Source organism: Cavia porcellus, unplaced genomic scaffold, assembly GCF_034190915.1.
Source record: "Cavia porcellus strain 051 isolate PalLab524CR breed Dunkin Hartley unplaced genomic scaffold, mCavPor4.1 scaffold_1, whole genome shotgun sequence".
In the NCBI taxonomy this organism is placed as follows: domain Eukaryota; kingdom Metazoa; phylum Chordata; class Mammalia; order Rodentia; family Caviidae; genus Cavia; species Cavia porcellus.
Window position 1 is genome coordinate 36,911,547 of NW_026947484.1, and position 14,674 is coordinate 36,926,220.

The window sequence follows — 14,674 nt, forward strand, 5'->3', positions numbered from 1 at the left end:
ATAATTTTTCACAAAAGAAAGATTCATGAATAGAAGTCTTTACTGCATCAACACGCAATAACAACATTGTGTTAAACACTGCCAAGGGTGTATAACAGTATTGTTGTACAAACAAAAGTTATCTCTAATTCTGAAATACACAAGTGGGAGCCAGTTGCTTTACAACAAAGTGGAGTTAATCAATCTAAAGCTTAATCATTGTGAGGTCTTCCCTGTGCTGTTTCCTCCTGGGGGCAACTTTTGACAGACCTCAACTGACTTTTCTCCTTATGAAACCCTAAAATCCACTCTTTTTTTCCATGCTTAGTGAGAGAAATCTCTCAATTTTTCAGACTTCTCTGCTTACTAAATTAAGAAATCGCTCAAGAATGAGTGGTATCCAGTGTTTGTTCGTGCCTTTCTTTCTGCTGGATTCTTTGGTGCTATACCTTGACTCCTCTGGAATTTCTGCTCCTTTCTTTGGCTGTCTTATCCTTGAGAGACTTCTAAAACTGCTTAGTTTTCATAAACCTGGAGCACTTCTACCTGATTTTTGGGCCACACAATTCTGCTGAACGGACAAAAGCTTTGAAGACAAATTGGTGGAATATTGTGTTCACCAAAATACATTTCTCCCTTTGGCCTTGAATATTGAGCACCTTTGTGGTTCTGCAAATTTCAAATGGAACATTTCCTGATTTCATGCATTTATATTTTATTACTAATGTAATTGGTAGAGGACTTCTTATAAAAGCTACTCTTCCATTACAGAATGAAGCTCCCTCAACACTTTGATGACTTAAATTGTATTCATAATTAATACCATCATTTCTCTTCATCCTCAAAGTAGTTTCTTATCTATCAGCTTATGTGTTAAGCTATGTTTTATCAGCATAGGAAATGAACTTGTTTTTTCACACAAAATTCTTAGTCATCTTGTTTAGGAAGTTTAGGAAGATTTGAATGAACTGTATTTATTAGAGGAAAAAATTATAATGCAAAAAATTCTAGTAGCTTATAATACTATGCAAATGAGGTATATCCTCTTATTAAGGAAGACTATATATAACTCATTATGGTTCATTGATTCCATGCTTAACTACAGAATATTTTTAGTTAAGAAGGGAATTTTTGTTAAATAGAAGGAATCCAAATTCTAACAAAGGAACTAAGATCTATTAAGAGTTTCCAATTACCCCACCCTAAATAAAATAACCAGAGTGTTCTATATACTATTTCTATAGCCTAACTTGGAATAAAGAAAGTGGAGTCAGCAGTCAATAAATTTTATGTAAAATTTCAGAGAAATATACATTTATTCTTATATTATTTTATAAGAACTCCTCTACCAATTACATTAATAAAAAATAAATACATGAAATCAGAAAATATTCCATTTGAAATTTGCAGAATTTTGAAATTTTAAAATCACTTTTGTACATAGTTTGGTTCAACTGGCTGATTTAAAAATTATTAGTAAGAAAAAGTACTTTTGTTATGAAAAGTAAACTGTATTGCCCTGGATTAAAGCTAAGTAGGAAGAGACAAGCAAATGTTTAGAGGGTGATAGAAAACTAGAAAGCCATGCTATGTATTATGAAAATTTTGCTGCAACTATGCTCATTTGGAAATTTCAAGTAAAGAAATTGTAAATCTAAAGAGAAGTTATATGTCACTGATTGAATTTAACAGTATATTACAATAAACTGAAAAGAACAGAATTGGCTCCTTTTCTTGAATGTAGAGATGAAAGGAAATAATAGATTTTCATAGTGTTTGAGATTAAACGTTTATCCTTTCTAGAAAAAGTTATACCAGCAATTTCTAGTGATATGACTCAATTAAATCTCAGCCTCCAATAAGCACCATATTGGGAATATGATTTCTATCCCACTCCAAAATTATTAATTGAATTAGATGCCATTGAATGAATGATTTCTTTAAATAATTTCCTTAAAAAGACTAAATAGTAGAAGACTACACATATAAGATATGTTAATTTCTCATAAAAATTTAATGGGCTCAAGGCTTGCCATGTAGTCTTAAAAGAGAAAGTTATGAAGCAGTCAGAAAAAAAAAAGAAATAGAATCTAAGTTCTGGAAGAGAAATCTTACTAAAAGGCTCAATACATGTTGTAAAACAATCCTTTGACTCTTAACCTCCTACAGCTGAAGTGAGAAATCTGTTTAGCATCCAAAGATGAAAAATCTAAGCAAAATCTCCCTGAGGATGAAGCAACCAAACCAAACCAAACCAAACAAAACAAAACAAAAAAAACTTTAAATAAGAATGGGAACTAAGCCAAGGAGAAGCAGCACAGCTTTTTGAGATTATTTCCAAAGATACAGCAAGCTTGTCACACATTCCTGGTGGGATTTTCAAGTTGCTGTGGGTCGGTGTTGTGTGTACCTCTGTCTTATTCTTCCTATGCACTAGATTCTGAGGAAACATTTTAGCTGCATCCTCATGCATTATTAAGCAGTTTTCCTTGGATCCTTCCTGTTCCCAAGACCTCCCTCATCTCTTCTCCCATTTGTCCCCATTCAATTCTTCATGTCTTGCCTCTATTCTAAGCCATCTTCAACTGTTTCACTTTTTGCCTTCTGATTCTATCTCTGCACGTCTTCTGTGACAGATCTCCAGTGGACTATCTTCTGTTTTTTGATGTATTTTACTATTTTTAACCATTTATTTAGTTATTAAATTTTAAAAACTGCAATTTTTTTGCATTAGTTGTTCAATTCATTTTTAGATTTCTCATCCCCTGGTATGGTATTTTCTTTTTCCATTGTGACTTCCATGGTGCTTGTTACTTCTATAATAAGATATTTAATAAATATGAATATATACATGTAATAATATATGAAAGATCAAATTTGTTTAATATATTGATCAGTAAAATATTCACTAATTTTAAGTATCTTTGGTTGTGCTGTCATGGTTTCTTCAATGGCTTCAATCAATTCATAATGTTGACTTTTATGATTATTTTGTTTTAGGAGAAAAAGCCATAGTACATGGTTGGAAGATCCAGTGACTAAGCTGGATGAATATACACTGAAAGATTTTTAGGAGTCTGATTTTCTTTGGATGACACATAACAGCAGAGTCACCCTATTTTTTAATCGTATTTAGTGAATATACTCATGTAAGAAGGTTTCTAGAACTACTTCAGAAATCAGCAAGAATAATGGAATGAGATTGTTCAAAATCTGGGGGCATATTTTGCAGCAAATTAATGAAAATTTTATCATATTTTTTTTCTTTAAACATTCACCATGTATTATACATTTTAGAACACTCTTTGAAAGTCAAAAGAGTGCCCCAGAGTGTAAGAAGTTTACTGTGTTCTAATTACCACTTATCTGTGTCCATTTAGACAGAACAAAACAACAAACTAAAAGAAATGGGTTTATTATTTGCAGGCAGGTAGTTAGGAAAAATAAAGCCAAGAAAACTATCCAAGATAAATATATTTCATATTGCATGTTCCCTGCTCACACAGTTGAGAGCTCTGAAAGGCTATGTCATGGACATGAGCCAGCAGCTGAGAAGATACAAGAACAAAGCCTAAGATATCTTGGTCTTGAGCTGGTCTTCGCCCAACTCAAGACATTAAATTCTCTAGTGGGACAAGAACAAAGCCCAGACATTTCAGACCATTCCTCGCTATGTGCATTGCCTGCTCAATCTTCAGCTCTTTTTGAGAACCTCATGTAGGAAAAGCAGGGGTGACTGGATCCGTGTAAGCCACCAGGAACACCAGCCTGCATTGGGTTCCACTGGATTCTCCAAATGCTGAAATAGAACTGCTAAATGAACTAAACTTCTACCACGAGAGCCTGGAGAAAAACCTGGTTCTGAGCCCATTAGACCCTGTAACAGGATACAGAGCTTATGAGCCACAGAATTCAAGTATTTTATGGAATAACAATTGAGATTGTTCGCAGCCATAAGAGGCGCCTCTCATTTCTCCTTTAGTTTCCTATATCTAACAAATATTCTATCTTTATTATGCCTACAGTCTCTCTTTCTCTTCTTGTACCAAACAAAAATCTGTCTTTAAAGCGTGTAACTGTGCTAGACTTACTTAGGTAATCTTTCTAAACTCCTGCTCAGTGTTAACATTCTGTGTGTCCATAGAAATTTTATATAAGATGTGATATTCAGAATATGACGCCACAGTACATTCACAGTTGTAGAACTCTGGGGAAAAGCTTAAAGGAACTGTTTGCATATTTGTTTCCAGAGTATTTAAGGTGTTGTTAGAATATTCATCCTAGAAATGTCCTTGCCTCAAAATCCATGAAAATGGGGTGTCTGAATGTATGCTCCTCTGGATATTTATTGATTTGTCATAAAAAAGTTTACTTTCAAACAACACCTCTGCACTGAGTGCTTCCTTCTACTTCCCAGCACAAATGGATGGGACTTTTCATGTGTCTTTTCATTAAGGATAAAATTCCCAGTGTCTTTACTGTAAATAAGGGTCTAAAATTAACTTGAGAAGACAAAAGAATGTAATTTCTACCTCCAGTTCTTCATTAGAATTCCTCCAGCATCAATTCCATATGTGTCAGTCCCAAACATACGTACTCAGAGCACCTGTTATGGCAGGTCCATTGATCTTCCCTAAGTATCTTTGAGGGAATAAAGAATTTAAATACATTTTGGTTATAAGCCAGTGCTAATGGAAGCTGTATTACTTGTGCTCCTCAAATGATGAACACGATGAAATTTCCCCTCTGAATGTACTGCTCTGTGCAATACAATACTTGAGTTTGTTTAGAGTTAGACCTTTTTGTCAGTAGATATCCATAGTTGTGCCGTGTAAAAGCTTTTCCCAAGTAATTTTTCCCTTTGCTTTCTTGTGTATAGATTTACAATATTATGTGGAGCAGTGCATAGAGTTTTGCCTGTGTCATGATCTGGCTGTATTATGCTATTGCTAGAGTAGCTCAGCCAAAATCTTACTAGAGACTCTTCCATCTATGATTATGCATGGCTGTAATTAAACTGTCCTAAGAGAAACTGACAAACAGCATAGTTTTATCTGGCCTCCCACATTCTTTTAATTTCCAGAATGAGCAACCTTCGTGGCTGTGGAAATCAAAACAATTTTTTTCTGAAGTTAAGGCAGAGGTGGGTCTTGACTGAATTTGAGTATGATGGAATGATTGTTGGATAAACTATTCTGAGTATCTAAGTGATTATCTATATAAATATTTTTCACTGTAAAAGTTCGGATTTGTATCCATACTACTTATGGCTTTAAAAACTATTACATTTCCTATTAAAATCACAAAAAGAAAATACAAAGTGAATATAACTGTTAGGTATATTTATGTATTTCATTCTATTATTTATTATTTTACATGTACTGAAAATAAATAATCTTAGAATGGTTGTGAACTACCACTTCAGTATTTTATTCCATCTAGTGTTTACTATTTTATATGACTGTGTAAGTCCTTCTTATTATTAAAGTCCTACATAAAAGAACATATCTGAAAGACATGGTTTATAAAATCTTTTATTTTCTGGCAAATTATTTAAATTTAGAAGCCTATGAAATAGATTTTAACAATAAATGTTAGGTCATAAAATAATGAAAATTCTTAAAGTGATCCATTCTTTAGTGTGAAAATAAAATTCAATATTTTAGATTGAGAAAAAAATAAAATACAAAAAAAGAAAGTGTCCCAAAAAAGGAACTGTATACAAAAGTTAGTGCCTTTAATTCTTATTAACTAAAACTCACTTTATTCTCCTTTATGTTGATTCTGACTGTAATTTAAAATTTAAAACTACACAATGGCAGGGAATTATCTTACAAATTACAAACTTCCTTATATAAAATACTTAAAATTATTATATTTTACTACTGAATTTTCAAATAAAATCAGTATGTAGCCCGTTACTCTTGAAGGTAGAAAAATAAATAAAATAGCAAGTTCTGATTTTGAGTTTTTTCATTTTAGAAAGTTAGACTATCTCCAGGAGAAAATTGTTTGGATATATTTATAAATGTTTTACAGGTTTATTTGAATGAAAAATTTCTACATACCTGATATGTTGCCGTGACTCTTGGCTTTCAGTACCAATTCTCTAAAGAAATATATTGCTATTAATACACTTTAAAAGGACCATATTTTAAAATTTTTATGGGGGATTTACTATTGGCAAAATACTACAGATTTCTATTTATGAGTGATTTTGAATGATTTTTTGTGGCTACAAGATGTCTTAGGTAGAAACATTATTTGCCAAGATATAAAACTAATTGGATATCCCCATGGACTAAACATTGAAAGGTATTGAAACAAGACTTTCTAATTACCAAATGTATGTCCAGAGCAGAGTATAAGAAAAACAATTACTTCTCAAGTTATTAATAGCATGAAACTGATATCATTGTAGACATGGAAAATACTGAAAGAAAAAGAAAGAAGAAAAGGAAAGAAAAAGAATGGAAGGATATTGAGATGAATCCTAAGCAAAGTCAGCAGAAAGAATAGCCTATGTTGTAATTGTCTAGTGTTGTATGGGAAATGGACATCAAATTTTGCTAGATTCCTTTTGCCTCAGAATTATATTGAATAATTTACATATTTTTAAAATACGTAAAAATTTAAGTTTCAGTGCATTTTAAAATAGAGAATTTGCAAAATTATATCAATGTATCATCAAATATTTGTGAACAACATGTAATTTATTTCCCTTGGCAATTCGAATACTTTTTAAAGTATTATCTTATGAACTGGTTAAAATAAGAATAGCTTCCATTAGTGAATCTAAGTCACTTATCAGTCTTTCATGTTTTGTTAAAAGATAGACAACTGTTTTTACAGTTCAATGCAATTTGTTCCCTGTGGCATATTCCCAAACACAAAATAATTCATTCTCATGCATGCCATGAGTTGTTCATTTTTAATAAATAAGTTGATTCTTCTTAAACTACTATGAAACTGACTGATTCATCTCTTGATCAGCACTTTGTTCAACTTCAATATAATTACTACTCCTTTATGTGGAAGAAAGCACATTCTTAATAACCTGGAAAGAAAATTGTAGCAAGAAACATACACACCCAGGCTGAGAAAATGAAGTATTGCAAACCATAAGTATCAATCATTTTTTCAGGAATTTGGGTAATGTACCTGAAACTCATTCCCCTGAAACATGCACTTTTATGGAACTTATAAAGCAACTGTCTGGAAATAATTACTTGTAACATCAGGTATGCCTCAGTATATAATTAGGTAGTAGTTAGAAAGAGAATCTTAATCGCAATTAGTGGAATTAAACAGAAACAGCACACTTGTTCTAACAAACTTAAATTCTACTTTGTTTAATACTTGTAAAACTGAATTTTTGAAAACACTTTTTCTGATACTTCTATTGCTCTCTTGTTAATTCTAGTAGTAAAATTATTCCAGAGTGTTATTTATTATCACACATTTTGAGAGGTTAGAAGTTTAAGAATAAGTTGCAAGCAAGACCATACGCTCTTTGAAGGTATCAGAAAACTTTTGCTTCATGTCTTGTCCTAGCTTCTGGTTGCATGCCAGCAGTTTCTCAGCTTGTTGGCTTGGGGTAGTATAATTTTAATCTCACATTGCATTGTAAGTGTCCAAATTTCTTCTCTGTGCAGGGCTGGTAGTCACACTGGATTTGGGCTTCACCTTATACCAATATAAGCTTGTCTTTCACTTGCATCTTCAAAAGCTTTATTTATGATTAAACAAAACATTTTGAAGCAAGACTTCCATAGATGAATTTTGGATGACATAATTCATCTATAACAAATGTTCATATTCTTAAGCACTTTATGAAATATTTACTTGATTTTGAAAATAATATTTCATTTGAAACAAGGAATCTCAAAAATCAAACTTAAAACTGTATCAGTTTTGAAGGCATGTTTCTTGGAAATTGTTCATTGGCCCAATGTGGTCTAAGGTATTATCATGTCAAACATACAAAATTACACCTAATATGTATATCGCAGCAGCCGGCTAAATGATATAGGAGGGACAAGATGGCAAAATGCTATGAGAAGTTTTAAATTTAGCATTACAGGGGATCCATACCAACCAAAAGGCAAAGCTTAAGTGCCTTGTCTCAAGTACACTTCTGCAGAACTTTCTCATGCACTTCAGAGAGAGCATTATCTTTTATAATATAGATGGTGACTAGATCTTCAATTGCGCTTCCTTTCTTCAATGCCTTCCGTTCTCTTTATACATGTTTTATTGTATCTTTGTGCTAAAATTCATCTCACCAGGGGATTTCTTTTGCCAAACAAAAAGCAAATATTCACATAAAAGGGAAAATATTTTTTTTCAGCAACAAGAAAACGTTAGAACCTGCTGAGTATCTCCACAAGCTTCTATAAAATTCACAGATGATATTCTGCCACCTTAATAAGAAAACTAAAACAGGTTTGATCAACTAAACACAAGTAGTTTTTTTTTTTTCCAAGCACATTAAAATGTACCAAGAAATCACAGTTAAGACATTGCTTTTGGCCTTTATTCTCTTGTTTTATGAAAAAAAATTTGTAATAAAGTTAAAATAAGCATTCTAATTTAGAAAAGATCATTTAAAAGAATTGTGTGATGGGTGAGGTATTTACTTTGATTTGCTGCTGCTTTATACTGCTGTCTCCTATTTTTTTCTTGAGAAACTAAAAAGTAACATCATATTTAATCAAAAAAGCGTGTCACAATTTTAAAAATAATTGTTTTGTCATATATAGATGTAAATTCCCTTTGATAAATGTGATCATTACATATACTCAAAATGTACCAATATATATAATTAATTAAAAACATCAACTTAATAATGTAATAATTATAAATTTAATAATGTAAATTTCACAATTAAAATCATGCAAATTATTTTGGTATTGGTAAATATTTCTGGTGCTAATACTTTTATGGTAGTTAGTATTTACATTTTTTTATTTTTGCAAATTTTAATTTTTTAAGGTAATCTGATATGGGGCATTAATTCTGAATAACATTTAATATTTAAGGTAATACCATTCCATCATAAATTGAGAAAAAAATCACAAAGAATTTAAAAATAAATGGGTAAATTGACAAATATAGAGAACTACCACTTATGTGCCTTCGTTTGCTATATATATATATATATATATATATATATATATATATATATACATATATGCACATATATGTATACTGTTCATACATAGGTAAAAAATTAACACCTCATTTGTAAATAAAATCCTCTATTGTTTTACTTATGTGTTTATGCTTTGAATCTTTGTTTGATTTAAGTATAAACTCCATGATTTAGATGTATGAAAATCGACTCTACCATTTTTTAAAAATTTTTGACTATGACAGTTAAATTGTTTGTCAAACTGAGATCAATCTATCATAGGCATTTGTAAGCACACCTCTAATTGTTTCTAAGTGGCTCCTGGAGTCATGAATTTGGGTACTGTATCTGCTCCACTGACTTTCTCTGTGATGCCTTCCCCTTGATTCTCCAAACAAACCTAAGCAGCGTCTCTCCTCCATGCCCTTCCATTTTCATATTTCTGATTAGAATCAGTCCACCATAGACCGGGACCTCTAAAATGATAAGCCAAATTAAAACTCTCTTTTGTTAGGTTGCGAGTTAGGAGTATTTTGGCCATTGTTGGGAATAATGACCAGTATGTTGCCTATCTCTATTCTTAAAAATTTTGTCTGTATTTCAAATAATTTTGTTAAACAGATCATTATCACTTTTTTGCCTGTATCTAAGTTTTCAACAAATATTGACAAAATTTTTTTGTAACATTCAGATTGAATTTTAAACATTTATTATTCATACAATTTTTAGCAGAAAAGTAGGTGTGCTTTCCAAAATAATATATAAAAATTCTTCATAAGTCATAAGGATAAATAAAAGAATGGCTTATTTTGGTTTGTCAAAATTTTCAACAGTTTGAGATCAGTATTAAAATGTTTATTACTGTGTACATTATCTGCATTTTTCTTTTGTTTTCATATGTTAATTTTTTGATTTCATAAGAAAATCATTGCTAGGAATTTATACAAATATTTTATCATTGTGTCACTCTTTCTTTTTATTGGGTTTAAATGTAAACTAAGAAACCACTAGGCATTGCCAAACATTATGTAATATGTCAGTATTAATTCACTAATTTTTTATATTTTTATATTAAAGTGATTCTCTGTGGAATTAATTAAGGATCCTATATATATATATATATATATATATTTTTTTTTTTTTTTGGTCTTTTTCCTTTTTATCAGTACCGGAGATCGAACCCACGACTGCCTGCTTGCAAGGCAGGCGCTTATGCTGCTGAGCTAAATCCCCAGCCCCTGGATCCTATATTTTCAATTAGTTTTTACTCTGAAGCTAATAGTCTATAGACATTATTTTTGAAAATGTTCTGTTTCTTTGGTGATTATAGTTGATTTGGGAAAGATGGTGTCATTTGATAGTTTAGATATTTTGAATTTTTTTGTTAAGATATTTTGGGTTTTTTTGTTCTAATGTATGTGAATTTATCTATATACAGCTTTTCTATATGTACATTTTATATAGTTATGTATTTATAAATATACGGTATCTTAAAATTTGATTCATTTAACTAAATATTTTAGTGTCTATTAATGCTCTGTTGTATAAAAAATAATCCATACAGTATAGTGCAAAATGATCTGAAATTAATCTAAGTTATGCAGTTCAGAAATTCCCTAAAGCAAACCAGGGGCAGTTTGTCTCTGATTCACAATATCTGGGGCCACAATTATAAAACTTAAACATCAGAGGCCCTTCCATGTGGTTGGACTTTCTTTAAAATATGGTGACTAGTATCTAAAGCATGCACCTACAGAAAGGATAGGCCTAATAGATGTCCCATTCGATAGTAATGTAGCCTCATAATCAATCATTTCATTCTTGTAACTAGAACCAGTCACTAAGGCAGCTGTATTGAAAAGAGGATAGTCAGACTCTAATCTGTCATTTGATTGGAGGAATTTCAAGTAATTGGCATGCGTCTTTAAAACTGGCACAATTACCCATGCACATCATGTCTTATCTTTTTCGTGTGTTCACCCATATCATGTTAATAAGTGTTTCTTCATTAAGTTCTTGCACATTCATTTGTGTGGGCAAATACTTTGATTTTCCTAGGATATCAGATGATCATAGGCAGCTAAGTTTGATAAGAATTAATACCCAGTCAGAGAGGACTGGGCTGTAAGAAAATCTGTCAAAAAAGAAAAATGATGTCAGAATTGTGGTTAGAGGTGCTTCTAGAGAAAAGCAGACCATAAGATAAAGATACCTGGCCTACGTGGCCCCTAAGGGATAAGCAATAACTTGGGGTTATACTGTAGTTACCACCACACAGCCAGGAAGTCCAGATAGGCATCAGGAGCCCAGACACATGACCAAGACATCTGGACCTATCCTTTCTCAAAAATGTCTTTGTTCTTTCCATTTACCCTTGCTAGGGGACCCATTTCTCTGTTGGATCAATATTAGCTACACAGCTATAGGTTGATTGTTATTTAGACCCAAATTATGATTTTGCTGTACAAATGATCCCTGACAAATGACCTCAGTGACATCCCACTCAGGCCCCCTCCTGTGCCACAGGAGTTACGTCTCAATAAATCTTTCCTACTCTTAACCTCTGTTGACCTTTGGAATTTATTATTTGATTTCAGAGGAACTTTAGTACATTTGACATCTACTAGATTGGGAGCTATAACTTCCTATATTAAGAAAATATATTAAGAAAATAGTGTACACATCCTGACAGATACCTAGGTAATCAAGAATACTGATTTTCTTAAGAAGATTCATCCAATATTCTCATTTTACTTTATATATCAGATTTAAATTACTACTGCTCCATCATAAATTTTATTCCCCTGCAACAAACTTGCTCAGTTTAAAAGACCCTCTTTGAAAAACTTGCTTCTACACCTCAAACCTGCAAATATCCACAGTAAATTTTCCCTTGTAAGACATTAATAAGACACAATTCGTGTGGAGTTGTGCATTGATAGAGTATTTTATAAATTTAATTTTTCTAGACCTGCCAGTGATTCTCAAAGTTTTTGTGAATAATGCGTCCAATAAGAACTCTACTGAAAAGAGATTTGGCACAGAACTTTTTATCACCAGCTTAGGACTCAACCCAGAAACATTTATCTACTCTAAGAACTGGTGAATTTCCTCCGCCAGTGGTGAGTGCTCAAGACGCACTCTGCCCAAAGGCCAGACTGTTTGGGACCCTCCAGGCTTCTAGGTGCAGTGAAGTGGAGAGGCGGGTTTGAGGAGGCCACATCCGCCTCCGCATCCCAGCTGCCCTTGGAGAGCTGTGGAGCTTCAAAAGGGCAGGTGGGCACACAGTGTCCCTGAGGCCCAGCTTATCTGGAGCTGCAGAGTTCTGAACAGGCAGAGGAGGGCCATTGGTTCTGCAGGCCCAGAGGCTTGGGGTAACGGGGTGCCAGAGTCTCAGGAATTGCAAACATAGAAGGGGATTTCCAACAGACGCTGAGGAAGCTTTCAAATAACACTTGAAACATGGAAATATAGGAAAATGACAAAACGAAAGACCAAATTACAACCTGAAACCTCCAGCCCATCTCAAGAAACCCTAGGAGCAATGTATATAGAAGAAAATATATGCCATTAACCTCAAATATCATACACAATAGCTACTGAAATTAACAAGCAACTCCAGGAAGCTTTAAAGAAATTCAAACTCGAAACAATCTCCCAGGTAAAAGATGAAATGATAAAAGAAATGAAAGAGATTCTGAATATATCTAAAGAAAACACAGATAAAAAATTGGAGGAACTAAAAAAAAGATAGAATCCCTAGACGAGCAATACAAGAAACAAACAGATTACATAATGCAGATGCACAGAGATATACAGGAAATAAAACTCCACTGAAAGTTGTAAAAGCTGCCTTAATGAAAGTGAAGATAGAATTTTAGACCTTGAAGACAGGATTGCAGCTAGTGAACAGGAAAGGAAAGATCTTTTAAAAATAACAAGGAATCAGGAAACAACAATTCAACAACTTCAAGATGATGCAAAGAAGAATAACATAAGAATGATAGGGATTAATGAAAAAGAAGGAGACAACATAAAGAATGTCAAGAGGATATTTAGAGAAGTAATAGCTGAAAATTTCCCAAGCATGAGATCAGAAATTGACATCAGGATCAGTGAAGCACACAGAACTCCAAATAGTCATAACCAAAATGAGACTACACCCAGACATATAATAATAACCATCCCAGAAATCCAGCACAAGAATAGATTACTAAAAGCTGTCAGAGAGAAAAGACAGATCACTTATAAAGGAAAACCTATCAGAATCACAGCAGACTTCTCAGCACAAACAATAAAGTCAAGAAGAGCATGGAGTGAAGTATTCCAGATCCTAAAGCAAAAGGATTTCAAACCTAGACTGATGTATCCTGAAAAACTATCATTCAAAATTGATGGGGAAATATGATACTTCCATGTCAAAGAACAGCTGAAGAACTTCATGAACACAAAAACAACCCTGCAAAAAATATTTAAAGACAGTTTAGATACACAAAGGAAAAAACCACTAAGCAAAGCAGATAATTAAACAGAACAGAAAGATAAAGATGCAGCAGCAGAGAGATAACAGGTCAACAATAAACCACCATTTAACATTAATAACCATTAATATAAATGGTCTCAATGCACCAATCAAAAGAAACAGACTAGCAGAATGGATCCAGAAACAAAATCCAACCATATGCTGTTTACAGGAAACCCATCTAACCCAGAAGGATACTCACAGACTGAAAGTCAAAGGATGGAAAACAATACTTTATGCAGCAGGAATCCAAAAAAAGGCAGGAGTAGCCATTCTTTTTGCAGACAACGTGAACTTTAAACCAACAATGACCATAAAGGACAAAGAAGGTCACTACATACTCGTAAGGGGAAAAATCCAAGAGGAAGAGATAACTATCTTAAATATATATGCACTAAACTCCAGAGCACAGAGTCACATAAAACAACTATTAATAGAAATGAAAACTCAAATTATCAGTAACACAGTTGTAATAGGGGACCTCAATATGCCATTGACACCAAGGGACAAATCAACCAGACAGAAAATGAGCAAAGAAATAACAGAACGGAATCACACCTGTGAACAAATGGATTTGATAGACATATACAGAATGTTCCACCCAATAACATCAGAATACACATTCTTCTCAGCAGTACATGTATCATTCTCTAAAATAGACCATATATTAGCTCACAGAACATATTTAAACAAATGCAAAAGAGTTGAAATCATCCCTTGCATGTTATCCGATCATAGCGCTCTGAAATTAGAAATTAATGATAAAAGATACTGCAAAAATCCTGTAAACACATGGAAACTGAATAACACACTCTTGAGTAATCAGTGGGTCACAGAGAAATTAAAGAAAAAAATAAACAATACCTAAAAGAAAATGAAAATGCAGATACAACTTACCGGAATTTGTGGGATGCAATGAAAGCCGTCCTCAGAGGAAAATTTATTGCACTGAGTTCCCACATCAGGAAAACAGAACGAATACAAATAAATAACTTGATGCTACACCTCAAACAGCTAGATAAAGAAGAGCAAGTCAAGCC